The 25,040-nt window shown below is 39.0% G+C and overlaps 1 protein-coding gene and 1 pseudogene across 6 annotated transcripts in view; one reads left to right on the top strand and one right to left on the bottom strand.

The window, feature by feature from the left end:
* Positions 1 to 25,040, bottom strand: part of R3HDM2 (R3H domain containing 2) — a 156,466-nt gene that overhangs the window by 65,315 nt on the left and 66,111 nt on the right. Inside the window, exon 1 of one of the 6 annotated variants that reach the window (XM_073900790.1) lies at positions 13,996 to 14,090. The exons of the other annotated variants lie outside the window; for them this stretch is intronic. The gene's annotated coding sequence lies outside the window, so the exon portion shown is untranslated. Of the gene's footprint in view, positions 1 to 13,995; positions 14,091 to 25,040 lie in introns of those variants that run through there. 6 annotated transcript variants of the gene reach the window in all.
* On the top strand, positions 12,285 to 13,371 carry LOC112832666 (heterogeneous nuclear ribonucleoprotein A3 pseudogene; annotated as a pseudogene).

Below are 25,040 nucleotides of genomic sequence, written 5' to 3'. Positions count from 1 at the left end.
TTTTTCACTTGGGGGAAGAAGGTGGGCAATACAGAATACTAGTAGCTATCTGTTCCTCCTTCCATATGTGTTCCACAAGGATGGTGAAGAGACTGGCTATAAAATGGGGGAATGAGGAAACTATGAAGGCATCTTACTGATAAAACTGATTAAAAAGGATGAGAATAGAGTATAAGTATGTGGATGAGGATAAATAGATTTTTAAAAAGGAAGTGGTACGAAATACACAAGGAAGGAAGAGTAATAGTTCTTAAAAGTATGCATGGCTCTGGGGCCCCTGGGTGGCTTAGTAGGTTAAGCATGACTCTTGGTTTGGGCTCGGGTCATGAACTTGGGGTTGTGGAATGAAGCCCCTCTCCAGCTCTGGCTCTGCGCTCAATGGGGAGTCTGCTTGTCCCTCTCCCTCTGTTCCTCCCCCCGCTAGGCTCTCTCTCTCTCTCTCTCTAAAAATAAATAATTAAAAATCTTTAAAAAGTATGCATGACTCTGAGACAGAAGACATATTAAGTGACCTCAGGTCCTGATTTTTAGGAGCCCAAGGAAAGGTAGTAATAATTTCCATTGCTACGGGAACTAATGGACATTATAAGTGGCACAAGGTCTTCAGTAGCACAAAATAATACATGGGTAGGGGTCCAGGCATCCTGAGGAAAACAATAAAACCTGTTGCAAAGACAACTAATTGTTCATTCAAAAATATATTCATTGTGTGCTGTGTTCTTACTATGGGCCAGACACTATGATAAGCTCTAGGAATATGAGACAGATTTATTAAGGTTCATACAGAAGAAAAACAGAAAGGATCTGGTTTTTACTCTGAAAGAGATGAGAAGCCGATCAGGGGGTTAGAAAGCTGATCCTAAAAGGCCAAAGAGACCACTGCCAGGAATCTGGCTTTTACATTAGAAAGGCAGTATCACTTCAGATGAGAGGCCACTGGGAGTTCTTAAGCAGAGGAACAGCATGTTTTTGACCTTTATTTCTTTTTTGCCTCCAAATTTTCTTTTTTTTTTTTAAAGATTTTATTTATTTGACAGAGGGAGACACAGCGAGAGAAGGAACACAAGCTCAGAGAGTGAGAGAGGGAGAAGCAGGCCTCCCGCCGAGCAGGGAGCCTGATGCGGGGCTTGAACCCAGGACCCTGGGATCATGACCTGAGCCGAAGGCAGACGCTCAACGACTGAGCCACCCAGGCGCCCCTTTGCCTCCAAATTTTTAAGAAATTTCTAACTTACAGAGATTTTGTAAAAACAGTACAACAGCCACCTCGATTCATATTCAGGTTTAGTACATATGTGTGCATGCACCCATGTGTGTAAATTTTTTTCAGAGCTATCTGAGATGTTCTCATGACCCTTCATACATAAAATAATTCAGCATGTATCTCCTAATAAAGCCACTCTAAACTATGAAATAACCACCTGTCAAGTCCCAGATGGGTTAATGGGTAGCACACCTGCCAAAAACTCTAAATAGCACTGCAAAAGCTTAGAAAACTCAAATGACTGGAATCACCATCCACTGAAGCCTGGACAGAATCTGCAAGCTGAACCTAACCAGGTCAAATGTCTGCTAAAATAAAAGTCAATGTTCACCATGGCATTTAAACCAGACCCAGACCCTTGTAACATAATATTCATATTTTCCAGGATACAATCCCAAAATTTCTTGGCATCCAAAAAAAACCCAAGATAATTTCAATTTGCATAGGAAAATAGATGACCAGATACAACACTGAGATGACACAGATATAGGAAATCTGACAGCTATTAAAACAGCTATTATAAAAATGCTCCAACAGCACACTATAATGTATAGACTTGTCTAATCACTATGTTGTACACCTAAAACTAATGTAACACTGTCAACTATACTACAATTTAAAAAAAAATATTCAAAAAGACTTTGTGGGGCTAGAAAGATAATCGTCACTTGAGAATTATGTTTAAGCATGATAAATGCCTACATTGACCTATCCTTATCCATGATTAAAACAATAACCTTATTAAAAAAAAAAAAAAGAGGGTGCCTGGGTGGCTCAGTTGTTAAGCGTCTGCCTTTGGCTCAGGTCATGATCCCAGGTTCCTGGGATCGAGTCCCACATCGGACTCCCTGCTCGGCAGGAAGCCTGCTTCTCCCTCTCCGACTCCTCCTGCTTGTGTTCCTGCTCTCGCTCTCTCTCTCTGTCAAATAAATAAAATCTTAAAAAAAATAAAATAAAATAAAACCAATGTTTAAAAAAAAAGAATAGAAAATCTTTCTCTAAAAAGTTAGGGAAATATTCCTGAAACTAATGGCAAGAAAGAATATTTTAAGAAAAAATAGGTGATATAAAGAAGAACCAAATGGAAATTTTAGAACTGAAAAATATAACAATCAAAATATAAATACTCCATGGGTTCAACAGCAGAACAAAAATGACAGAAGAATCCAGTTAATTTTCAGACAGATCAAATTCAAACTGAAGACAGATAAATTTGAAGACAGGTCAAATCTCAATAGCAATATCAAATAGGAATCAATATCAAATCTGAACAATAAAAAGAAAAAAGACTGGGGAGAAAAAGAACAATCATCAAAGATCTGTAGGGCAATACCAAAATGTCTAATATTTGGGCCGTCAGTGCTCCAAAAGGAGAGGAGAAAGAGTCTGGTGAAATATTTGAAGAAATAATGGTTTAAAATTTCACGTATGTGACAAAAGACAGAAACATATAGAGTCAAGAAGCTCAGCAATCCCCAAATAGGATAAATAAACAAAATCCACTCCTGGATTTATAATAATCTCACAGCTAAAAACTAAAGACAAAGAAAAAAATAAATCTTGAAAGCAACCAGAGAAAAATGATGTATTACCTATTAAGGAAACAATGATCTGAAATGCCTCTATATTTCTCATCAGAAAGGGAACTAGAAGGAAATAAAACATTTTATTTTATTTTTTATTTTTTAAAGATTTTATTTATTTGACAGAGAGAGACACAGCGAGAGACAGAACATAAGCAGGGGGAGTGAGAGGGAGAAGCAGGCTTCCCACGGAGCCGGGAGCCCGATGCGGGGCTCAATCCCAGGACCCTGGGATCATTACCTGAGCTGAAGGCAGACGTCTAACGACTGAGCCACCCAGGCGCCCCAATATTTTATATTTTTTTAAAGATTTTATTTATTTTATTTGACAGAGAGAGAGAGAGAGAGACAGCGAGAGAGGGAACACAAGCAGGGGGAGTGGGAGAGGGAGAAGCAGGCTCCCCACGGAGCAGGGAGTCCAATGCAGGGCTCGATCCCAGGACTCTGGGATCATGACCCTAGGTGAAGGCAGACACTTAACGGCTGAGCCACCCAGGCACCCCTAAAAGAACATTTTAAAGTGCTGAAAGGAAACACAGCTTTCTATATCCAGAGGAAATATCCTTTTTTTTTTTTTTTAAGATTTTATTTATTTGACAGAGAGAGACACAGCAAGAAAGGGGAACACAAGCAGGGGGAGTGGGAGAGGGAGAAGCAGGCCTCCTGCCAAGCAGGGAGTCCAAAGCGGAGCCCAATCCCAGGACCCCAGGATCATGACCTGAGCCGAATGCAGATGCCTAATGGCTAAGCCACCCAGGCGCCCCCAGAGGAAATATCCTTGAGGAATGAAGATGACATGACATTCTCAGATAAAGGAAAACCAAGAGAATTCACTGCTAACAGACCTATTCTAAAATAAGAGCCAAAAAACGTTCTTCAGAAAGATGGGAAATAATACAACTAATCTTGGAACACCAGGAACAAAGAAAGAAAAATATAAATGCTAAATATCTGGTTACTATAATATATTATTCTCCTCCTCTTGAGTTCTTTGAAATGTCTGATGTTTGCAAACAAAAAATTGCAGGATGATCTCAAGGAATTTTCACTGTATGTCGATAAATAATAGATAAGACAACTACAATATTAAGGGGGGATAGGACAGGAACCTATATGGTGGTAAGGTTTCAACATTCTACCTAAATTGGCCAAGTATTAATTCTAAGTAGACCATTAAAAGTTAGGAAAAAAAGAGAGAGATCCTTACACAGCCAATAAAATCTACATAAAAACGTATAGCCAAAACTTAATAGATAAAATTAAACGATTAAAATGGAATATCACAAAATGTTCAAATGATTCAAAAGGCAGGAAACGGATACCATCAGAGGACTAAAAATAGGAAGAACAAAGAAAAAAACAATAAGACAGTAGGCTTAATGCTACAGATATCAATAATTACATTAAATGTAAATGGTCTAAAAATGCCAATTAAAAGACAGGTTGTTCAGGGGCACTTGGGTGGCTCAGTTGGTTAGGTGTCTGCCTTTGGCTCAGGTCATGATCCCAGGGTCCTGGGATCAAGCCCCAGCTCAGGCTTCCTACTCACTGGGGAGCCTACCTCTCCCCTTCCCTCTGCCCCCTCATGCCCACGCTCATGCATGGGCTCTCTCCCTCTCAAAACCTTTAAAAAAAAAGTTGTTCAAATATATCAGAAACTTCAAATATGATGATTTATACTTAGGCAGATTGAAGGCAAATAGAATAAAGTACTTGGTATGGTACTTTAAGAGTGGATACATGACTTTACATATGAGTCAAAACCCACAGAAGGGTGCCTGGGTGGCTCAGTCAGTTAAGCATTTGCCTTCAGCTCTGGTTGTGATCCCAGGGTCCTGGCATTGAGCCCCACAGCAAGCTCCCTGCTCAGTAGGGAGTCTGCTTCTCCCTCTCCCTCTGCCCCTCCCCCACTCACATTCTTGTTCGCTCTCAAATCTTTTCTAAAAATTAAAATAATAAATAAAATCTTAAAAAAAAAAAGACTGATGCCTTCTCCCTAAAATGAGAAACAAGACAAGGTTGTCCACTGTAAACCATTACTATTCAACATCATAGTGAAAGCCCTAGCCAGTACAATAAGCAAAGAGAAAGAAATAAAAGGCATACAGATTGGCGAAGAAGAAATAAAAACTGTTTTTCTTCACAGACAATAAAATTGCATACATATAAAATACTAACGAACCACCCCCCCACCCCCAGAAAACCCTAGAACTAGTAAATTTGTTTAGCAAGATTGTAGGACATAAATTCAACACTGCCAAATCAAATTTCCCCAAACTGATCTATAGATTTGGTACAATTCTAATTCAAAATCCCAGTAGGATTTTTTTGTAGATATGACAAATTAACTCTAATATTTATATGGAGAAGCAAAAAAGCAAAATAACCAAAATAATTCTGAAGAATAATTTGTTGAAATCAGAGTACCCAATATTAAGACTTACTATAAAGTTACAATAATCAAGACAGTATAGAATCAGTGATGGGAAGGAACACAGATCAGTGGAATAGAATAGAAATCCAGAAATCCAGGGGTGCCTGGGTGGCTCAGTCATTAAGTGTCTGTCTTCGGCTCAGGTCACGATCCCAGGGTCCTGCGATCAAGCCCTGCATCAGGCTCTGTGCTAGGCGGGAGGCCTGCTTCTCCCTCTCCCACTTCCCTTGCTTGTGTTCCTGCTCTCACTATCTCTCTGTCAAATAAATAAATAAAATCTTAAAAAAAAAAAAAAGAAATCCAGAAATCCATATAAATATACTAACTGATTTATTTTACAAAGGTACAAAAACAATTTAATGGAGAAAAGACAATCTTTTTACAAATGGCATAAAGGGGCGCCTGGGTGGCTCAGTTGGTTAAGCGACTGCCTTCGGCTCGGGTCATGATCCTGGAATCCCGGGATCGAGTCCCACATCGGGCTCCCTGCTCAGCAGGGAGTCTGCTTCTCCCTTTGACCCTCTTCCCTCTCGTGCTATTTCTCATTCTCTCTCTCTCAAATAAATAAATAAAATCTTTAAAAAAAAATCCTATTAAAAAAAACACAACAAATGGCATAGAGGTGGCGCCTGGGTGGCTCAGTTGTTAAGCGTCTGCCTTCGGCTCAGGTCATGATCCCAGGGTCCTGGGATCGAGCTCCACATCGGGCTCCCTGCTCCGCGGGAAGCCTGCTTCTCCCTCTCCCATTCCCCCTGCTTGTGTTCCCTCTCTGGCCGTGTCTCTCTCTGTCAAATAAATAAACAAAATCTTAAAAAAAAAAAATGGCATAGAAACCACTGGACATCCATATACAAAAATAAATGAGTATCAACCTAAACCTTACACAAATAGATTGTTGGTCTCAATGTAAAATGTCAAACTATAAAATGTTTGGAAGAAAACAAAGGAGTAAATCTTTGTGACCTGGGATTAGGCAGAGTTCTTTCTTTTTTTAAAAGATTTTATCTATTTGAGAGAGAGAGAGAGGGAGAAACAGACTCTCTGCTGAGCCGGAATCCTGACGTGTAGTATAGATTAAACAAAAATAGTAGAATGTTGGGGTGCCTGGGTGGCTCAGTCGTTAAGCGCTGCCTTTGGCTCATGATCCCAGGGTTTTGGGATCGAGCCCCACATCGGGCTCCCTGCTCAGCGGGAAGTCTGCTTCTCCCTCTCCCACTCCCCCTGACTGTGTTCCCTCTCTCGCTGTCTCGCTGTCTCTCTCTCTCTCTGTCAAAATAAATAAATAAACTCTTAAAAAAAATAGAATGTTGATGATTACTGAAGGGTACACGGGGTAGATTCATTATAATATTGTATTTACTTGGCATTTTTGAAATTTTTTTCATCTAAAAAAAGAAAAAAGGCCAGGAGAACCAGCAAAGGAAACTAAGAAGGAACGGCAAGTGAAAAAGGAAAGTGTAATGTCTTGGAAGCCAAGTGAAAAAAACATACAGAGGAAAAGGCAAAAACAATGTCAAATACTTGATAGGTCAGTAAGATGAGAATTTGCAACCAATTATAGGATTTAGGAATAGAGAGCAGTGGTGGTAAAAGCCTAAATGAAGTGGGTTCAAGAGAGAAAAAGGGAGAGAAATTGGTGATAGCAAGAATAGATAACTCTTTCAAATAATTTTGCTGTAAAGAGAAATGAGGTGGTAGCCAGGGCTGGATCAAGAGCTGGAGAGAGGATCAAGAAGGGGATAAGATGGGACAGACTGTAATATATCTGAGTCCTGATGTTCTGTCACAAAATTATTCTCTTAAAGAATCATTAGCTAAATCCATATAAAGTAATGTTAAGACCCCCAAGTCACACTAAGTGATAAAAGCAAGTTGCATTTGCCAAAATCTTTTTGAGTATTTTTTATGGCCTAGTTACTACTCTATGCATTTTAAAATGCAAATTTTCATTGAAATCTCATTCTTCAATAATCACAAATAGTAAAACATTTGTATATAAAAATGTTCACAAACATTATTTATAATAGAGAAAAATCTGGGAATAAATAGCCAATAGGAATAATTAAACTGATGACAAATTCAAACAAATGAACGGAAAGTTATTTTCATGATGTGTTTATAAATTTTTTTTAATGACAAGGGAATGATTTGTGATAGTCCAGACAAAAATCTTATGCAAAACTATATATACATTATGATAACTATATCTATGAAAAGATAATAGATTAAAAATATAACAAAAATTTAGGGGCGCCTGGGTGGCTCAGTTGGTTGAGCGACTGCCTTCAGCTCAGGTCATGATCTTGGAGTCCCGGGATCGGGTCCCACATCGGGCTCCCTGCTCGGCGGGGAGTCTGCTTCTCCCTCTGACCCTCTTCCCTCTCGTGCTATCTCTCATTCTCTCTCTCTCTAATAAATAAATTAAAAAAAAAATTTAAAAAAATAACAAAAAGAAGTTGCAAATACATTTAAAAAAAAAATAACAAAAATTTAACAAGTATCTCTCTTAGGAATGAGATTACAGGTGATATTTATTTTCTTCTTTATATAGTTTTACTCAACCGCATTTTCTAAAATGTCTTTATTTTTTTTTTTAAGATTTTATTTATTTTTGCAAGAGCGGGGGGGAGGGGCAGAGGGAGAAGCAGGGAGCCTGATGCAGGGCTCAATCCCAGAACCCTGGAACCATGACCTGAGTCAAATACAGATGCTTAACTGACTGAGCCACCCAGGTGCCATAAAATGTCTTTAATATCCACATATGGATTATCAGATATTTTTTAATGTTTTTTTTTAAGATTTTATTTATTTATTTGAGAGAGAGAGAATGAGAGACAGAGAGCACAAGAAGGAAGAGGGTCAGAGGGAGAAGCAGACTCGCTGCCGAGCAGGGAGCCCGATGCGGGACTCGATCCAGGGACTCCAGGATTATGACCTGAGCCGAAGGCAGTCGCTTAACCAACTGAGCCACCCAGGTGCCCTGGATTATCAGATATTTTTAAAATAGTCATTCTCATACTGAACTACATAAACTAAGAGATGACAATAATGAGAAAAATAGGCAACTAGGAATTTTCAGGTCCCTCCATGCTTAGTATATGGAGGCTTAACTGTGAGCTTTACAACAAACAAAACCTTGAAAATTGAACTTAGGGTTAACTAAGAATATTAGCTATTCGCTGGGTCACATTACTAGGATGTGTTCAGATCTTCAGAACTGCAAGCAAAGCAAGTCAATAAGTTTTAAAATACAAAGTATCATATTTCCAATAAAAGTCCTCTAGTTCTTCCAGATTGCATCACATAAAAATTCAACCACAGCATCCCCAAATAAACACTAAGGATATCTCTGGCTCTTACAATTTGTTCAACCAAAAAGAAGTTTAAATGCATGGACTCTGGGTCCATATTCCACAATTATAAGAAACGATACCTTGAAGACAATTGGTAACCAAACATTAACTAGATTTTGTGGGTTGTTTTTTTTTTTTAAGATTTTATTTATTTATTTGACAGAGAGAGACACAGCGAAAATGGGAACACAAGCGGGGGGAGTGGGAGAGGGAGAAGCAGGCTTCCAGCAGAGCAGGGAGCCCGATGAGGGGCTAGATCCCAGGACCCTGGGACCATGACCCAAGCTGAAGGCAGACACTTAATGACTGAGCCACCCGGGCGTCCCATGAACTAGGTTTTGAACAACATTAAGTATTACTGTTAATTTTGTGAAATATGAAAAGGTCACAGTGGTTTTTTTAAAAGTCCTTATTAGTTTTAGATGCATCCTGATTTGCAGGTGAAATGACATATGTGGATTTGCTTTAAAATATTCCAACTTCAATAACAACAATAACAAAAAAGTGTGGGGGGAGATTGTGTTGAAACTGGATAGTGGATTCATGGTGGTTCATTAGGCTATTCTCTATTGTATTTATGTTTAAATCTTCCATAAGAAAATTTCTCATAGTTTACATGAATGGGGATGACGAGGCTTTAAATTTCCAAGACATTTCCCACAACTGGATGGCAAATAATACGACATCAAATGTCCAAAAATACAAAAATGAGATACAGAAAAGGAAGCTGCTGGTGATTCTGACAGGTAAACGTGCTTATGCAGTGAATAAGACATTCTCTGAATTAAGTCACAACTAAGACTAAAACACGGGCGCCTGGGTGGCTCAGATGGTTAAGCGTCTGCCTTTGGCTCAGGTCATGATCCTGGAGTCCTGGGATCGAGTCCCGCATCGGGCTCCCTGCCCCTTGGGAGCCTGCTTCTCCCTCTGCTTCTCTCTCTCTCTGCCTCTCTCTCTCATGATCCTGGAGTCCTGGGATCGAGTCCCACATCGGGCTCCCTGCTCCTTGGGAGCCTGCTTCTCCCTCTGCCTTTCTCTCTCTCTCATGAATAAATAAATAAAATCTTTAAAAAAAAAGACTAAAACACAACAATAGCATTCATTTATAACAATAGGACTAAAAAGAAACAGTAAGTAAGGTCTGTGGATGGTGAATACTGAGGGAGTATGTGCTGTTTCTGCAGCACAAAGCAGAATTCAGATAAAGAAAATGTCAGTATTTCATTGTAGCACAACTTTTTACTACTCGATAAGAGATTTTCCTTGACGTAAAGCACAAGGACTAACAGTGACTGATTTGCTGGCTTTCTACTCACTAATTGTGTAACTGGCAAACAGCTCTACCTCTTTAAACCTGATCTATAAAATGGGGATAACGACGTGCCTTGCAAGATATTACAAAAATTAGAAACAAATTGCTGGCACAAAACATGCAACTTAGTAAGCTGCAGCTAGTATTATTACTACTGAGTTTAACAGGAAAAAAGAATATCCATTAGAGTCAGGAATGATAAAAGGAAGCGCACCATCACTGCCTCTATTCAATATTAAATTGGAGGGCTTAGACAAAAGAAGTAGGATGTAAAAAAGGAAAAGAACTAGAAAGCAAGACAAAACTGTTCTAAATTTGGTAATGACCCTGTAGAATCCAAGAAAATCTAAGGACTAACCATTTAGCAGCAAAAAGAGCTCAGCTGAAATGAAAATCAATGTATTAAATTAAGGGTGTATCTATATTCTAACAAAAATAGAAAAAGGGAACCCATATACAATAACAACCGGTACTGCCTAGAGACAAATCAAACAAAAGAAAAAGATCTTTAATGAAAAGGTTATAAAACGCTATTGAAGGATGTTAAAAACCCAAACAAATGGAGTTAGAGAAAATACCTCTGGCTATAAGACTCAATACTGCAAAAAAGCCAGGTCGCTCCATGTTAATCTAAAAATTCAATGCAATTTATAATAAAAATGTCAATGGAGTCTTAATAAAATGAACAGGTGGAGACTGACCTACTAGTAGAGGCTTCTTACATAGTAATTAAGACATGTGGAATGAATACTGACTGATTATTTGATGAAAGGTGAAATAAAACAGGGTCGCTTCTGTCAAGGGGTTTTAAAATGGCCCAGGGGGCCATTTAGGAGATGGACCTTATCATGTCCTCACCAGGTGGAACCATGAACTTTGAACTAAAACAAACTGTAAATATTCTAAGGACTCAGCCCAAACACCTGCAACTAGGTACAGTAAGAGATTCTGTTTACTGAAAGCCTTAAGAACCAATTATTTTCAGCCAAAATTAGTTTTCTGCCACCAACACCAAACAAAATTCTTTGTAAACAATATATAAAAGCATTCCCTTTTGTCTTTATAAACTTTTTTTTAAGGTTTTATTTATTTATTTGACAGACACAGTGAGAGAGGGAACACAAGCAGGGGGAATGAGAAAGGGAGAACCAGGCTTCCTGCTGAGCAGGGAGCCCGATGCGGGGCTCAATCCCAGAACCCTGGGATCATGACCTGAGCCAAAGGCAGACGCTTAACGACTGAGCCACCCAGGTGCCCCTGTCTTTATAAACTCTTGATTTTTGGGTTCCCTAAGGGGGGACTATTTGGGTTGCTGCCCAAATGTGTATTCCCCAAACTGCCATTCTGAGACTCCAAATAAATGCTTTTGTTTTTATTAAAAAAAAAAAAAAAGTGGAAATTGAGTAGACCAATGGAAAAGAATAGAGATCATAGAACCCACACATATCCAAAAACTTGATCACATTAGGAGACATAATTCATACTCAATTAACAAATGTTTTAGAGCAACTCATTCTCTATACAGAAAAAAAGTCAGAACCCCACACAAACGTAAATTCCATATGGATTAAAAACCTACATTTGAAAAGAAAATTCTTAAAATTTCAGAAGCAAATATGCAAGACTCTTTATGACCTCAGCATAATGAAGGACTTATTAGATAAGAACCAGAAGCAGAAACCAGAATAAAAAAAGACTGTAACTTTTGATGACTTTAAAATTTATAATTTAAAACTCAGGGTTTTAATACAGGGTCCTGGAATGAGCCCTGCATCAGGCTCCCTGCTCTGCCTCTCCCTCTGCCCCCCCAATAAATAAAAATCTGTAAAAAAAAATTGTTAAGTTAAAATATAAGCTAGAGGGCGCCTGGGTGGCTCAGTCGTTAAGCATCTGCCTTCAGCTCAGGTCATGATCCCAGGGTCCTGGGATTGAGCCCCACATTGGGCTCCCTGCTCCACGGGAAGCCTGCTTCTCCCTCTCCCACTCCCCCTGCTTGTGTTCCTGTTCTCGCTGTCTGTCAAATAAATAAAATCTTAAAAAAATAAATAAATAAAATATAAGCTACAGATTGGGAAAAAAATTTATTTGAAACATACATATATGACAAATTGGTACCCGATATATACAAATAATTATAAAACAAAAAGAAAAAGATAACTCAATAGAAAAGTTGGCAAAGACTCGAAAGTAGAAACCCAAAAGGCCAATAATAAAAGAAGCTTATCTTCTACTAGTAATTAGGAAAATGCAAATTAAGATGGGAAATACCAGGTCACACCCAACAGACTATAAAAAAATTTAAGGGGTCTCTTCCTCTTGCTCCCATATTGAACTCGAGTTGGAAGAGGCGAGTCAGGTCTCAAAATGGAGGGCCACGATCCAAAGGAACCAGAGCAGTTATTGGTAGTTTGAGCTTTGAAACTACAGATGATAGTTTTAGAGAACATTCTGAAAAATGGGGTACACTTACAGATTGTGTGGTGATGAGACCCCCAAACAAAACGTTCTAGGGGTTTTGGTTTTGTGACTTCCTCTTGTGTTGAAAAGGTGGATGCAGCAATGTGTGCCCGACCACACAGGGTTGATGGGTGTGTAGTGGAACCAAAGAGAGCTGTTTCTAGAGAAGATTCTAATGGTGAAGAAAATCTTTGTTGGTAGTATTAAAGAAGATACAGAACAATATAATTTGAGAGATTACTCTGAAAAGCATGGCAAGATTGAAACCACAGAAGTTATGAAATACAGGCAGAGTGGAAAAAAGAGAGGATTTGCTTTTGTAACTTCTGATGATTATGATACAGTTGATAAAATTGTTGTTCAGAAATACCACACTATTAATGGGTGTAACTGTGAAGTGAAAAAGGCCCTTTCTAAACAAGAAATGCAGTCTGCTGGATCACAAAGAGATCATGGAGGTGGATCTGGCAACTTCATGGGTCATGGAGGAAACTTTGGTGGAAGAGGAGGTCATGGTGGTGGAGGTGGTGGCAGCAGAGGTAGTTATGGAGGAGGTGATGGTGGATATAATGGATTTGGAGGTGATGGTGGCAACTACAGTGGTGGTCCTGGTTATAGTAGTAGAGGAAGCTATGGTGGTGGTGGACCAGGATATGGAAACCAAGGATGTGGAGAGGAGGTGGTGGTGGAGGATATGACGGTTACAATGAAGGAGGAAATTTTGGAGGTGGTAACTATGGTGATGGTGGGAACTATAATGATTTTGGAAATTATAGTGGACAACAGCAATCAAATTATGGACCCATGAAGGGGAGCAGTTTTGGTGGAAGAAGCCTGGGCAGTCCCTATGGTGGTGGTTATGGATCCGGTGGTGAAGTGGTGGATATGGTAACAGAAGGTTCTAAAAAAAATTCAGAAGAACAGGGCTACAGTTCTTAGCAGGAGAGAGAGCTAGGAGTTGTCAGGAAAGCTGCAGGTAACTTTGAGGCAGTCATCCTAAATGCATTAGAGGAACTGTAAAAATCTGCCACAGAAGGAACGATGATCCATAGTCAGAATAGTTACTGCAGCTTAAACTGGAAACCCTTCTTGTTCAGGACTGTCATAGCCACAGTTTGCAAAAAGTGCAGCTATTGATTAATGCAATGTAGTGTCGGTTACATGTACATTCCTGAGGTCTTTCATCTGTTGTAGCTTTGTCTTTGTCTTTTCATTACATCAGGCATATTGCCCTGTAAATTGTGGTAGTGGTACCAGGAATAAAAAATTAAGGAATTTTTAACTTAAAAAAAATTTAAGGGGCGCCTGGGTGGCTCAGTCCATTAAGCATCTGCCTTCAGCTCGGGTCATGATCCTGGGATTGAGCACCACGGTGGGCTCCCTGCTCAGTGGGTAGTCTGCTTCTCCCTCTGCCCCTCACCCCCCGCTCATGCTTGCTCTCTCTCTCTCTAGCAAAAATAAATAAAATCTTAAAAAATTTAAAAAATTACAGCTTTACAACACTGCATACTGGTATGCCAATACATTGTTCATTTTTGTTGCTGAGCACTACACTACTGTATAAATAAACCACAATTTATTTATCTACTTACTGTTAATATCCGGGTTATCTGGGTTTCCAATTTTTAGCTATTACAAATAGAGCTGGTATAAACATTCCCATACAAGTCCTGATGTGGACATATGGATCCATTTCAGAGGTGAAATGGCTGTGTCACTATGATAAATGTATGTTTAATTAAAAAAAAAAAGCAAACTGTTTCAAAGTGGTTTCACCATCTTACATTCCTATCAGTAATATATGAACTCCCGCAGCTCCACCTCCTCAACTAGCATTTGATTTCATCACACTTTTTCAAGATCAGCCATGCTAAATAGTTGTGTAGCAGTACCTTATGATTTTCATTTGCATTTCCCTAATAACTGATGTTGAACATCTTTGCCAACCCCATATCTTCTTTAGCGAAGAGTCTGTTCACATCTCTTCCCCATTTTTAAACCAGGTTGTCTTCTTATTGTTGAATTATGGCATTCTTCATATATCCCACACTCAAATATTTCCTTAAACTTCTATTTTCTGCTAGGCTTTCTTTTTTTTTTTTAAGAGTAAATAAGCTCTATGCCCAACATGGGGTTTGAACTCATGACCCTGAGATCAACAGTCACATGCTCCACTGACTGAGCCAACCAGGCACCCCTACTCTGTCTTTAAAAGAGAAATTTTATTTTGATGAAATAATTTTTTTCTTTTATATTTTGTGCTTTTTGTGTTTAACTTATGAAATCTTTCCTAATCTATGATCACAATGATTTTCGCAGACGTTTTCTTCTAGAATTTAATTTTAGCCCTTACATATAAGTCCATGATCCATCTGAGTTAATTTTTGATGATGTGAAGTAAGGTTGGAGGGTTTTTTTGTTGTTTTTTTAATGTGGTGAAGGACAGCAGAATTTGCCACTTCACATATGCATAGGATTACTTTGAGCAGAATGAAATTAAGAAGTAGATAAAAGAAAAGCTCTCTGCCCTCCCTCTATTTGCCTAAAAGCAGGACATAAATTTACAAAGGTATCCTCCTTTCCTCTTCACTATGATTAAGGACAAAAGTTAATCATAGGAGACAAACCTTATCAGCCTGGAGATGGCACCAGAGGGTTCTACGTAACAAACTTTACTAGCTAGTCTTTATCTACCATTAGTTTCACATATATTGCCTTCCCACAATTTGCCACCCCTAGACACTCAAGGTCCTTTTCCTTTGTCTTATCACTTCTCTAAAAATTTGTTAGGATGCTACCTATATAACTTTATTTTTTTTTAAGATTTTATTTATTCATTTGAGAGAGAGAGAGACTGAGCACAAGCAGGGGGAGAGGCAGAGGGAGAGGCAGAGGGAGAGGGAAAAGCAAACCCCCTGCTGAGCTGGGAGCCCAACATGGGGATCAATCCCAGGACCTCGAGATCATGACCTGAGCTGAAGGCAGACGCTCAACCATCTGACCACCCAAGCACCCTATATAACCTAACTTCTAAACAGACCTTTGAGTTAATCATCCAGGCATTTCTCTCATATATATATGAAATATATATGTCAACAAACTTGTTTTTCTTTTGTTAATCTGTCTTGTTATAGAGACCCAACTGGGAACCTAGAAGAATAGAATGAAAAAAGATTTTTCTTCCTCTGTAATGTTTATCTGATTAAGAACCACTATTAAAGTTTTCCTTTCCCCACTTAAATGCCTTGAGATAATCATGTTCCTTTCTTTTCTAGTCTGTTAATACGTGTGAATTATACTGTTTGAATTTTGAAAGCTGAACCAACCTTGAATTGTTGAGATAAACCCTACTTGGTCATGATGTAGTCTTTTATAGAAATTACTGATTTCAGGGCGCCTGGGTGGCTTAGTTGGTTAAGCATCTGCCTTCAGCTCAGGTCATGATCCTGGGGTCCTGGGATGGAGTCCCACATCGGGCTCCTTGGCTCTGCAGGGAGCCTGCTTCTCCCTCTCCTCCCCACTTGTGCTCTTACTATCTCTGTCTCTCTCTCTCAATGAATGAAATCTAAAAAAAAAATTAAAAAAAAGAAATTAATGATTTCAATTTACTAAAATTTTGTTAAAGATTTTTGCATCTGTGTTCATACTGAGTATTAGCATGTCATTTTCTTATGTCTTTGGTTTTGGTGTTAGGTAAGGTTGGGTTCATAAAATGAGTGGGGAAGTGTTCCCTCCTCTTCTAAGTTCTTCAAAAGTTTATGTAAAAATGGTACATTAATTCTTCCTTAAACTGTTGGTAGACTTTAGGAGTTAAGCCATCTAAGCCTGGAGTTTCCTCTGTGGGAAAGTTTTAAACTACAATTGAATTTATCTGATAGATATAGACCTACTCTGGTTATCTGTTGCTTTTTGATTGAGCTTTATCAGTTTGTGTCTTTCAAAGACCTTGTGCATTTAATGTAAATTGTCAAATTTACTGGCATAGAATGGTTTGTGGTACTTATCTTTATAATGGCTGTAGAATCATCATTCATGTCCTATTTCTCATTCCTGATACCAGTAATGTATTCTCTCTTCCTTGTCTAAACCTGGCTAAAAGTTCATCAATTTTGTTAATCATTTTAAAGAACCAGCTTTGTGGGGCACCTGGTTGGCTCAGTCGGTAAAGCATGAGGCTCTTGAGGGGCAGGGGGGAGTCGTGAGTTCAAGTCCCATGTTGTGTGTAAAGCTTAGGGAGGAAAGGAGGAAGAGAGAGAAAGAGGAAGAAAGAGAGAGAAAGATGGGACTCCTGGGTGGCTCAGTTGGTTGAGTGTCTGCCTTCGGCTCGGGTCATGATACCGGAGTACTCGGATCTAGCCCCGCGTCAGGCTCCCTGCTCAGCAGGAAGCCTGCTTCTCCCTCTCCCTCTGCCACTCCCCTGCTTGTGCTCTCTCTCTCTGTCAAATAAATAAATAAAATCTTAAAAAAAAAAAAAAAAGGAAAGAGAGAGAAAGAAAGAAGGGAAATCAGCTTTTGGTTTCACTGATAATATCTACTATTTTTCTGCTTCTTAATTCAATGATTTTTGCTCTGATCTTCACAGTTTCCTTTCCTCTCCTTATGTGGACTTAAGTCCCCTTTTCTTTTTCTCATTTCTTAAAGTGGAAGCTTAGGTCAATAATTTGAAATCTTTCTACTTCTAATATATGCATTTAATGTTATAAATTTCCTTTATAATGTTATATATTTCCTTTTAAGTACTGCATTAACTGAATCCCACAAATTCTGCTATGTCATGTTTTCATTCTCATTCTTTAAAAAAAATTTTCTTATTTTCTTATTCTTTGACCAATGTCTAATACAGATTATGTTTAATTTCCAAATATTTGGGAGTTTTCAGATATTTTTCTGTTACTGATTACTAATGTAATCCCTTTATGATAAAAGAACATACTTTGTGGGGCACCTGGGTGGCTCAGGCATTAAGCATCTGCCTTCGGCTCAGGACATGATCCCACGATCCAGGGATCGAGCCCCACATCGGGCTCCCTGTTTGGCAGGAAGCCTGCCTCTCCCTCTCCCACTCCCCCTGCTTGTGTTCGTTCCCTCTCTCACTGTCTCTCTCTGTCAAATAAATAAATAAAATCTTAAAACTGTAAAATTTAAAACTTACTGAAATTTCTTTTATGGCCCAGAATATGGTCCATCTTGGTTAATATTCTATGAACACTAGCAAAGAATACTATCATACCATTGTTGGGTAGAGTGGTCAGCAAATGTCAACAAGGTCAAGTTATTTACTGATTTTTTGTCCAATTGTTCAATCAAATATTGAGAAAGTACCGTTGAGATCTCCTACTATACTGAGTTCTCTATTTCTTTCAGTTTTATTACTTTTTGCTTCATAAATCTTGAAGTTCTGTTATTAAATGCACGAACACTTATGATTGTTAGTCTTCTTAAAGAACTGATCCCATTTTCATCATGAAATCACCCTCCATATCCATGGTACTACCCCTTGCTGTGAAATCTTTGTCTAATATTCTAATATTAATATAGTAACTCCTGCTTTCTTCTGATTAGTGTTCCCATAGTATATCTTTTTCCCTCCTTGTACTTTTAGTCGATCTGTGTCTTTAAATGAACTTAATGTGGGTTTCTTGTAAATAGCACCATAACTAGGTCTTGCTTTTAAGTGCAATCTGACAATTTCCACCTATTAATTGTAGTGTTTAGATCATTTGCATTTAATGTGATTATTTATATGGTTGGATTTAAGTCAACCATCTTGCTATTTGATTTCTACTTGTCCAATCTGTTCATCTTACCCTTTCTGGATGTCTTTTAGATTAATTAAGCATTTTATGATTCAATTATCTCTTTTCATGGGCTTATTAATTATACCTCTTTGCTTTTTTTTTAAGTGGCTTCTTTAGGATTTAAGGTAAAAATCTTTAACATATCACAGTCTATCTTCAAATAATATACCATTTTGCATACACTGTAAGAACTTTAGAATGGGGCGCCTGGGTGGCTCAGTCGGTTAAGCATCTGCCTTTGGCTCAGGTCATAATCCTGGGATCAAGCCCCACATCGGGATCCCTGCTCAGCAGGGAGTCTGCTTATCTCTCTCTGTCTGTCCCTCCCCACCGCTTGTGCTCTCTCCCTCTCAAATAAATAGAATCTTAAAAAAAATAAAAATTAAATTAAATTTAAAAAAGAACTTTAGAATAGTATACTTCCATTTCATCTCTCCCAACCTTCGGGGCAATTTTGTCATACATCTTACTTCTATACATCTTATAAATCCCACAATACAGTTTTATTATTTTTGTTTTAAACAGTTATCTTTTTAAATGGCTTTTTCCAGATAAAAGAACTAGTAATAGTTTCTATACAGACTTTTTTTTTTAAGACGTTTTTTATTTATTTATTTGACAGACAGAGAGCACAAGTAGGCAGAGAGGCAGGCAGAGGGGCAGGCAGAGGGAAAGGGAGAAGCAGGCTTTCTGCTGAGCAGGGAGCCCGATGCGGGGCTCGATCCCAGGACCCTGGGATCATGACCTGAGCCAAAGGTAGACGCTTAACCGACTGAGCCACCCAGGCGCCCCATAGACTTCTTTCTTTAAGATTTATTTATTTATTTTAGAGAGGGGTGGGGCAGAGGGAGAGAGTCTTAAGCAGACTCCATGCTGAGTGCAGAGTCTGACTCCAGACTTGATCTCACAACCCTGAGATCATGACCTGAACCAAAAGCAAAAGCTTAACGCTTAACCAACTGCACCACCCAGGCGCCCCCTACATAGATTTGATTCTCTTCATTTTTTAATGTAGATCTAAGTTTCCATCTGATATAATTTTCTCCTGCAATTAACATTTCTTGCAGTCGTAGCTTGTGATTAATTCTATTAACTCTTGTATATTTTAAAAGGCTTTATTTCATCTTTATTATTTTTACTGTGATAAAATTCATATACCATATAATTCACCCATTTGAAGTCCACAATTCTCTGGCTTTTAGTGTATTCAGAGTTGTGCTTCCACCAAAATCAATTTTAGAACATTTTCATCACCCCTAAAAGATACCCTATACCTATTAGCAATAACTCCCCATTTTCTCCCAATCCTCAGTCATAAGCAACCATAAATGTACTTTCTGACCCTAGAGATTTGCCCATTCTGCACATTTTCCTCTTCAGTTTTTTTTTTAAGATTTTATTTATTTATTCGACAGAAAGAGACACAGTGAGAGAGGGAACACAAGCAGGTGGAGCGGGAGAGGGAGAAGCAGGCTTCCCGGCCGAGCAGGGAGCCTGATGCGGGGCTCAATCCCAGGACCCTGAGATCATGACCTGAGCCGAAGGCAGATGCCCAATGACTGAGCCACCCTGGCACCCCCCTCTTCAATTTTTTAAAGGCATTTTTCACTGCATATACAATTCTAGGTTTATAGGCTTTCACATTTAGCACTTTAATGTTACCACTCTAATATCTTCTGGCTTGCAATGATTCTAATGAAAAGTTTGCCATAATTCTTACCTTGTGTATTAGTCAGGGCTGCCATAACAAAATACCACAGATGAGATGGCTTAAACAACAGAAATCTACTTTCTCACAGTCTGGAGGCTAGAAGTCCATGATCAAAGTATCGACAGGTTTGGTTTCTCCTGATGCCTCTCTCCTTGGCCTGCAGATGGCTACCTTCTCACTGGGTCTTCATGTGGTTTTGTCTCTACGCAGTCATGCCCCTGGTGTCCCTTTATGTTTTCACATTTCTTCTTCTTCTAAGAACACTAGTCCTTATAATCCAATCCAGATTAGGGCCCACCCTAACAGCCTCATTTTTTAAAATATTTTCTTTTTTAAAGTAATTTCTACATCCCACAGAGGGCTCAAACCTATAACCTCAAGATCAAGAGTCACACGCTCTACTGACTAAGCCAGCCAGGCTCCCCCTTAACAGACTGATTTTAATTTAATCACCTCTTTAAAGACCTTTCTCCATGTACAGTCCCCCCAAGTTTGTATGTTGAAATCCTAACTTCAACATACAAATTTGGGGGTACACAATTCAGACCATAACCCCTCTGTATATAATGTAGGTTCTTTTCTCTGTCTACTTTGAGGACTTCCTCTTTTTTCACTAGTTTGAGGCAATTTGATTAAGATGAATCTTGGTATAGCTCTCTTCATGACTGTTCTTTTTGGATTCTCATGGATCTAAGCATCTCAAAGGAACCTAAAATAGAAAAAATCATGAAGAGAACTACACCAAAGCATATCATAATCAAATTGCTTAAAACCAGTGATGAAGAAAAAAAATCTTAAATGAGCTTTTTGGATCTGTGAGTTTACAGTTTTCATTAAATTTAGAAAATATTCAGCCATTATTTCTTCAAATATTTTTTTGTCCCCACCCCTATATTCCTGAGACTCCAATTACTTGTATTCTTAAGACTGCTTGATGTTGTCCCACTGTTTACTTATTATTTACTTATCACTGTATATTTTCAATCTTTTTCTTATATTTCATTTTGTTTTACTTATTTTTTTAAGTAAGCTCAATACCCAATGTGGGGCTTAACTCACAACCCCAAGATCAAGAGTCACATGCTCTACCAACTGAGTTGGCCAGGTACCCCACTTATATTTCATTTTGGATGTGTCTTTTTTCTTTTTTTGTCAGAGAGAGAGAGCACAAGGAGCGGGAGCAGCACGCTCCCCGCTGAGCAGGAAGCCTGATGTGGGACTTGATCCCAGATCCCAGATCCCAGGACCCTGGAATCATGACCTGAGCCAAAGGCAGACGCTTAACTGAGTGAGCCACCCAGTTGTCCCTAGAGGTTTGATTTGGGTCATTTTTATATCTTCCATGTCTCTACTTAACATGCTCAATCTTTCTTTTAGTTTTTTGAACATTTGGAACAGCTGTAACTGTTACAATGTCCTTGTCCACTAATTCTATCATCTGTGTAATTTCTAGGCCTACTTCTACTGACTGGTTTTTCTCCTCAGTATAAACTGTATTCTGTGCTTCTTTTATATGCCTGATAATTTGTGATTGGATGCCAAATGTTGTCAATTTTGCATTCTTGGCTGGTGTTTTTTTAAGTCTTATAATTTTGAGCTTTGTTTTAGGAATTCCTGACTTAGAAGCAATTTCATCCTTCTGAGGCTTGCTTTTATGCTGTTAGGCAAATCCAAGGTAAATCCTTTAGATTAGGGCTAATTTGACTGCTTTACTGAGGCTACGCCCTTCTAAGGCCTCCATTCAATGTCCCAGGTGTTAGAAGGTGTTTCTGCTCTGGCTAGTAGAAACATAGCATATTTGTGGCCCTGTATTCCAGGGACTGTTCTGCCTAATGCTTTCTAGTGGTCTTTTTCTGGCGTTAATTTCTTCACTATTCATAAACTGATTAGCACTCAACTAGCAAGTCTAAGACAGTAAAATCCAATAGAACTTTCTGCAGTGATGAAATTGTGGCAACTGAGCATTCAAAATGTATCAGTACAATTGAAGAACTGAATTTTTAAATATCCACATGAGGTTAGTAGCTCCTGTACTGGACAGTTCAGGTTTAGGGTAAACTTCTACAAATTTCTGGAGCTCTTTTTGTGTGAAGCTTTCTTCTGTCAAATACTCTGCCCACAAATTCTAGCTGATCTGGCTTCTCTGAGCTTTTACTTCTGTCTCCTCAAATGTGGGAGACTGCCAGCTCTGTTTAGGTATCTCTTCTCATCCAAATGTCTAGAAACTTTCATCAGATGGGGCCATCACAGGGATCAACTTGTTTGCTTCCCTTCTCTGAGGTTTCACTGGTCTGCTGCACTACCCTTTGTCCAATGTCTAAAACAGTTTTAAAAATATATTTTGTCCAGGGCGCCTGGGTGGCTCAGATGGTTAAGCGTCTGCCTTCGGCTCAGGTCATGATCCCAGGGTCCTGGGATCGAGTCCCGCATCGGGCTCCCTGCTCAGCGGCAAGCCTGCTTCTCCCTCTGCCTCTCTCTCTGTCTCTCATGAATAAATAAATTTAAAAAATCTTTAAAAAAATATATATATATATTTTGTTCAGTTATTCATTTGTTTATATTTGTTTAAGGCAGAGGCATAAATCTACTTCTTGCTCCTCCACCATGACCACAACTGTAAGTTCCCTTCCACTGAGTTTTTAACTTTGAATTATCATTTTTATTTCTATGGGCCTGAATCACTTGTTTCTGCTAATTTTTGTTTGTAATGACTTGAGATATTATTATATTACTATTATTAGCTCCTATTTGTTGGCAATCTATCTTTAGGAATTCTTTGAAGCTAGGATTGAGGTTTGTTCCACCAGGGATGAGCTGAGTTTGCTTCTCTCAGGTGCCTAGGAGCTTTATCAACTTGGATCTCTATTTAAAAAAAAAAAAATCACTTTATACATATTAAACTTTCTGATCAAAAAACAAATTTGCATGGCTCAAAAACAATATTTTTAAAGATTTTATTTATTTATTTGACACACAGAGAGAGATAGCGAGAGAGAGAGAGAGAGAGAGAGAGGGAGAGAGCACAAGCAGGGGAAGCGGCAGGCAGAGGGAGAAGCAGGCTTCCTGCATGAGCAGGGAGCCCGATGTGGGGCTCAATCCCAGGACCCTGGGATCATGACCTGAGTTGAAGGCAGCGGTTTAACCAACTGAGCACCCAGGCGCCCCATGGCTCAAAAAATTTTAAATTAGTTCCCTTTCCCTTCCCCTTGGTTGGGGCCAAAGATTGAACTAGCACAGTGTGTAGTAAAGGATTTAACCTTGGCCAAAGACAGGTCTGGTCTTTGCCCTCATCTCCCTGGAAGTAAACCTAAACTGCAGAAATGCCTGTTGTTAAAAAGTTTTTGTTTACTGAGGGCTTTGAGCTGTGCCAAAGGGTCTAACAATGTGATTTATAGTGGGGACTATGAGTCACACAGGATCAGTGCAACTTCAGGAGGGGTTAGAGACTGAGGTCAGCTACGTTGGCAATCAAACATATCTACATGATGGAGTCCCAAAAAAAACTTGACACCAAGGCTCGGGTGAGCTTCTCTGGTTGGCAGTACTCTATGTGTATTGTCACACACCACTGCCAGGAAGAGTTAACGCTGTCCCTGACTCCACTAGGAGAGGACAAACAGAAGCTCAGCATTTGGAACTCTGCTAGACTCTGCCTCATGCATCTACTCTGTTGGCTGATTTTAATCTGTATCCTTTTGCTTGAAATAAACTGTAACTTTGAGTGTAACAGCTTTTATTGAGTTCTATAAATCCTTCTAGCAAAGTACTGAACCCAAAGGTGGTCTTGGAGACCCTCAAACTCTACAATGGTGCCAGAAGTAAAGCTGGATTTAGGGACTGTTTCCTACGTTTGCAGTCAGCAGCACTAGGACTGAAGATTCAGAGGCATGGCTGGGGAGGAGCAAAGAAGGCAATACAAGTGGCCAGGAGACTGATTTCATACAAAAGGATTGGGCAAATAAGTAGTCCCAAGTAGCATTCCTCTTAGCCTTCCCTCAAGAACGTTCATGCTATCTACCCTACCTTAACACTATCAAGTACTCTAAAAACTGTCAGAAAAATGAAACATAACTCTACTCTTAAAGATCTAGTTCTGAATTAAGATCTCTAAGATAAACTCAACTCTAATACACAGTATCATGGAGGGCTGGAAACAAAGGTTAACAGCCCAGCAGATAATGTGAAATTTTGGTTCTGAATGTCATCTAAAAGACTTTTACAGTAAACTAAGGTGAACTCAAATTTATTAAAGATGCACAACACCACCATCAGGGACAGACTTTTGCTCAAGTAAACCATCCTCCCAGCATGCCAATAATAAATACGTTCTAACTTTGTTAGGCAGACAAAATTTGGATGGTTATTTCAGAAACCAAGTATGTCTTTCTGGATTTTCAATTTTTAGTCTGTGTCATTTTAGTCTCCAAAGTATAATTTCAAGTAAGACTGTAAAGTCCTAGTATTCTTACCATTCTAAAATATACAAAATAGAGAATTCCCAATACTTAGGATCCCTCTTTCCCTACACTGATACCTTATCATCCAATGAGTCAGCCTTCTAGTAAGGCAGGTAACTGCCTACCATGTGCCAAGAGCAGTAGAAACAGTTCATAAGATTTCACAGAAAGGAAGATAATTGGGGGCCGCCTGGGTGGCTCAGTCAGTTAAGCCTTTGCCTTCAGCTCAGGTCATGATCCCAGGGTCCTGGGGTCAAACCCCTCGTCAGGCTCCCTGCTCAATGGAGAGCCTGCTTCTCCCTCTTACCCGCCTCACCCCCTCCTCTCATGCACTCTATCTCAAATAAATAAATAAAATCCTTAAAAAAAAAAAAAAAAGGAAAGGAAGATGATTGTTCCTGCCCTTATAATTGAAATCAGTAATTTAAAGATACATATGTGAAATGAAAAACCAACAGAAATTCAAAATAATGAGAAAAACAAGTCCATTTACCTCTGATTTTCCTCTAAGATTAGACCTCCTTGAACACAGGGATTGTGTTTTAAATCATCAGCAACTTGAAAACAAGGTTCAGGACGCCTGGGTGGCTGAGGCTGGTTAAGTGACCAACTCCTGATTTCAGCTCAGGTCATGATCTCAGGGTCATGAGATCAAGCCACACAAGGGGCTC

The sequence above is a fragment of the Callorhinus ursinus genome, unplaced genomic scaffold (genome assembly GCF_003265705.2).
Source record: "Callorhinus ursinus isolate GAN/ISIS: 27379988/994484 unplaced genomic scaffold, GSC_fseal_2.0 scaffold14, whole genome shotgun sequence".
Taxonomy (NCBI): domain Eukaryota; kingdom Metazoa; phylum Chordata; class Mammalia; order Carnivora; family Otariidae; genus Callorhinus; species Callorhinus ursinus.
Note: the sequence above shows the minus strand (reverse complement) of the source record. Positions and strands in the feature narration are given on the sequence as shown.